This window comes from Hakea prostrata, chromosome 10 (assembly GCF_041222555.1).
Source record: "Hakea prostrata isolate BN-2017 chromosome 10, UWA_Hpros_2, whole genome shotgun sequence".
NCBI classification, from domain to species: domain Eukaryota; kingdom Viridiplantae; phylum Streptophyta; class Magnoliopsida; order Proteales; family Proteaceae; genus Hakea; species Hakea prostrata.
The window spans coordinates 26,643,212-26,648,526 of record NC_142609.1 but is presented as its reverse complement, the minus strand read 5'-3'; the positions used below and the strand labels follow the sequence as shown (position 1 = coordinate 26,648,526).

The 5,315-nt window shown below is 41.8% G+C and overlaps 1 pseudogene; it reads right to left on the bottom strand.

Moving 5' to 3' along the window:
• Positions 1-4,630: 4,630 nt before the first annotated feature.
• On the bottom strand, positions 4,631-5,050 carry LOC149002378 (pentatricopeptide repeat-containing protein At1g11290, chloroplastic pseudogene; annotated as a pseudogene).
• Between the last annotated feature and the right edge of the window lie 265 nt (positions 5,051-5,315).

Sequence of the window (5,315 nt, the reverse complement as noted above, 5' to 3'; positions counted from 1 at the left end):
GAGGCAGAGGCAGGATAGTTGGAGCTAGGCGAGGCAGAGGTAGAGTTCCAGCTCAACCTAGAGCAGAGGTTAACCGACTTGATCTCTTCGACACACCACAGGCAGAGTTCCTGTACGAGGCTTACTTCGAATACTGCAAGATAGAGTACGGGAGACTTCTTCACTTGCGAGAGCTTCGGGTCTTCCGGATTCGACAACGATTCGACACTCAGGCATGGACTCATCTATTCACGGCAGACTTACCCGTCTATCCTGAGCTAGTGAGGTCTGTTCTTCAGCAACCTTACATCCATCGAGGAGGCTAGAGGACAGGGTCGTCCTTTCAGACTCATTATCGAGAGCAGGGTCAGAGATACATAGATCCGCTTCTCTATTAGGGATCTGGCACACATTCTCCATGTACCATACTATCCACGACAGTGCTTATGGATACCCGTCAGGGCAGCAGAGATAGACCGATTCTTGATGCCATATGAGCTTCATGAGATATGCGCCACTCTCTGGGATGACATAGGGTGCTTCCTTCCGAGACGCAGTGGACAGATGACAGATTCAACTAGGATCATCGGTTGCATTGTTGGCCGAAACATCATGCTGAAGGCCGGACATCACGATCAGGTTTCAGTGATGGAGGCCGTAATCATCTATCGCATCTACACAGGTTTTCAAATAGACCTGTCCTACATCATCCAGCAGGTCATGATAGATCTGGTGGAACGTCCTGGTATGAGGAACCTTTGCTTCGGGAGATTACTGACATTGATCTTCCGACACTTCGGGGTTAGTTTGGAGGATACAGTGGAGCTTACTAGATCACTAGGATATGCCATTGGGACTAGGACAATCAGGCAGATGAGGCTCACTCAGACTGTAAGATCCTCGGGTCCAGATGGTGAGGAGGATACAGATGAGGATGAGGATGAGATGGAGGCTCCAGCAGATGAGGGTGATGCTGCTCTAGATTCTGATGATCAGGCAGAGGATACAGAGATGCATGAGGCTGTTCCTGAGCATCATGAGATTCCCAGGTCACCACACTTCGAGACAGGAGGCCCTTCACATACAGTTCTAGAGACTACTGATTTAGGTGCTCAGATGAGATTGATGACTTCCATGCTAGAGAGGATGGAGGTCAGACAGGAGCAGATATATGAGAGGATGGAGTCACGGCAAGATAGGATAGAGTCACATATTACTCTGATGGCCGAGGACTTCAGAGCATACAGAGATCAGAGGAGATCACCTAGATAGATTGTACTTAGGATTTCCCTTTATGCTTTTCATATGTAAACTTTTCTTAAAGTTAATGAAGTTATTTTGTTTCCCTTTATTATTGTGTGTTATGCACTTTTCTTTTATTGCTTATATGATATTTGTTCAAATATAATTATTGTGCATTATTCAAGTATATTCAGTTATGCTTCATTAAACAAGTTTCTAATACAAGTGTTCTATTATTCACTTCTAAGAGTAGATGAGTCACTTCTGGATCTATGACTCAGGAATGTTTTGTTACTGTTTTCTGTGGTTAGGATTTCCTTGAACTTTGGGCTCTGATACCACTCTGTCACATCCCCCCAGCCGGTACCCTAACTGGCATACCCGGGAGTGTGATCCACAGCCCAAGATCAAGTATCGAGGAAATCATCCTCCCACATATACAATAACATAATCATAAATAGGAAATAAATCAAGTTTTAATATTATAAACAAGGTTCAAAACAAGAAATGAACAATCAAGATAATCGAGTGCGGAAAGATACCAGATATCCAATGATATCAAAAAGGAGTAAAGTGAGGCGGAAACTCACTTTACCAAAAATAGCGGAACGTAGTATGAAAATCAAAAGGGATTACAACTGAAACAAATGTACTAAGAAATAAACTAAGATTAAGCGTCTTCAAGTTTATAGATAACGTCTTCATAAGTATGGACTTCATCAATCCAATGAATCCGTTCTAACTCTATGCCGTTCTCAAAAGTAGTACGCAGCTTGATCCGCCGAGGGATCATCAGAGTAAGCTTGATCGTTGCCGCACCTTGCGTGTAATATGCTTCATCGGCTTGTGCTTCACTGCATCGCTCATCATAATACTCTCAGACTGCAGGATAATCTAACAAGAAAATGTACAAAAAGGAATGAGTTTCAAGAAACTCGCAAGGCAAGTTAATCCATAACATCATAGATAACATGTGGCAAAACATAACATGATGCAATGCAAGATGAAACAAGTAATGAATGTATGCATCTAACTCTATGTATGCTGGTCTCTATGGTAGACATGCTTTAAGTCATAGCACCGTACTTCTTTGGAAAGGTCCGCTCACATCCTCAACCATTTAAGATATCTTGGATTCTCTCACGGATCATTTCACCGGTCTTGAGCAGCCGGTTGGTAATGGGTCCTTCATCCCTCAAGACAAACCATGGCAGGGGGTTAAGTCAACACACTCTCTCACAACCATTTGGCATAAGTACTGGCGCATGTCAGGGAAAAGCCTAGCCCAATGCAAGTCATCTACTCAGTTACATCAACTTAGGTCCAGATACTTCCATTCCTCGTCCCTGACGATCCTTTCCGGTATCCTTTCCACTAGAGTCCTAATAGTCCCTGACTACGGACTCATCAACCCTATTGGTTATCCACATATGGAAAATGGGAAGCTCTCATGTCCCCTCACGGATCATTTCACCGGTCTTGAGGGCCCATGAGCCCAAGTCTAGCCATATGCAACCCTCCAATAAATGGCCTCTTTCGAGTATCCACAATGTGATCCATGTCCTCTCACGGATCTTTTCACCGGTCTTGAGCGCCCACGAATCCCCATTGCTACCACGGGTCGTTCGGTCTCAATACCCTTCTGATTCGGGTCTGATATAAAAGGGGTATATCCTAGCCAAACACTACTAGACAGCCCTAGGTATGACATCCATTGATTCGGGAAAGCGTCGATGGGCATCTTAGGAGAACATCCCATACTATTCCCTCCGATGTCCAAGGACAGAAGTGTCAAAAGGACAACTTCCCAATCCCAAACCAAACTTAAGCAAACACATTCTCAAATCAGTCATAACATATACAACCAACAGTTCATCATATACAAGAGAATGTAAAAGCAAAATTAGATTAGGCAATAATAGGTAATTCATATAACATGAAAAATGAAAAAGATAATATAAACAAGTGCTACCGATCTCACAAGAAGAGATCAGAATTAAATTATAATAACAAGTAAGTAATCTCATAGTTTCATAAGGTAGAAACCAGAGAACAAGTAATCTATGTAGTTAAGGAATTAACTGTCCTTACCTGATTATCGAAGAATATGATCCAAAACCAAAGAGAGCAACTCCAAACTTAGCAAATAGACTCCTAACAATCATAGATACAACATTAGGGAAGATGCCTAAAAGATCAGAGAGCAAACGAATCAATTCGGGCGAAAAACGAAGCTACTGACTCCTTTGGTCGAGTGCTTGGTAGACTGGCCCAGTCGACCAAGCAAGTCAGTACGGAATTGTACAGACTGCTTTGGCCATAACTTCCTCGTTTGAAGTCGGAATGATCCGAAATTCGAAGGGGAACTTCCTAGGATGTATTAGAATCATATAGGAAGATAAAAACATCAAGTCATGGGGAAAATTTGGGTTCTTGATTTAACCCAAGAATTTACGGTTTCAACCTTATGGTTCCCATAAAAAGGTTGAGATCACAGAATGAAAGAAAATTAAATAATTGGCCAAAGGCAATAAGAAAATCATAGGAAAACTAATTTAGGTTACTAGAAATATTACCCATGAGGTTTCCCTCGCATGGGGAGGTTAACAAGAGTTTCCGAACTCCAAGCAAGGGTTAGGGTTTCAAGAAAATCTTCGGCTAGGGTTGAGATCATGATGATGATCATAGATCTCAAAGAAACGAAGGAGATCACGAAGGGATGGTTGCAAGGATGCAGCATCAACTTCCTGATCTCAATCAAGAACAAGATCAAGAAAAGAAAATTAATAATTCAGAAGAGATACTAACCTTGAATTGTAAGAACAGAGAAGAGAGGTTTCAGATCTTCAGAGGAATCTTCTAAATCACCAGAGAGAGTTTCGGAGAGGTGTTCTCACGTTCACAAAGTGTTTAGGAGGCAGCCGTAACAAGGAAATATGAAGTAGGGTTTAAATAAGAGTGAAAAACCCTAAAATTACAATTTCTCGGATTTCACCTTCCTTTGGTCGAGTGCTTGGTCGAGTGGCCCACTCGACCAGTCAGTCGACCAAGGCAGACAGTAAGGAATAATCAGGGATTTGGAGGATCAAATGGGCTTTAAACCTTATGGGCTTTTGCATACACATCCAGTAACAAGTCAAGTGTGAAGAAATACCTTCAAACCAAGTCAGATAATACTCCAAGTCCTTCAACTAATCTCATCTTCAGACAACTGCAGCTTCCTTTCCAAATCTACACAGACATCCAAGTATGGAACTCCATCAACAACATCCATGGGTTCAGAGTCAAACACCATGTCTTCTACTGAGATGGCCCATAGTTGGCTTCTTTCTTTACTCCGGGTCTTCGGACCTAAAAACAACCGGGTTACCGGGTCAAGGTCAGGGTTAGGTTAGGGCTGGGTTTCACATTATCCATCTATCATGGCATTCCAAGTTGTCACATGTCGTTCATCCATCATATTAAAAAGTTTGCGTCCAGTAGGAATGCTGCCACATTTTGCATACATATCCACCAGGGCAATCATCACGAATACATTCCTATCTAACCAAAATCTAATGGCAAGTCCATGGATCCACTTTTCCTGGCGTAAGACTGATACATCTGCAAGAGCAGGAATGATGCTCACCATAGTGAAAGAGTTAGGTTTCATCTTCTCCTGTTGCATCTTACAGAAGAAGTTGAGAGCGTCATTTACACATCCATTTTGTGAATAATCAGCTATCATGGCATTCCATGAAACAAGAGTCTTTTCCTGCAGATCTTCAAATATTTTGGCAGCAATATCTACTCTCTTACACTTGGAATACATGGAAATCAAAGAGGTCATAACTGAAACATCATGTCCAAGTCCAATAATTCATGGATGTAACTTCCTTTTTCAAGATCACCCAAATCAGCACAGGCATGCATGGTTATAAAGTTCAGAGTACTTTAGGATTTAATGAATAACAAGGTACCAAATCCCCAACCGACACATATAGCTAAGCTTTCTTAGATCATTCACCTAAGTCTAACAATAATAGTTGAATTATAGATAAACATTCTATATACCAAATCCTGATGGGATCGAACCATCATCCCCTAGATAATAT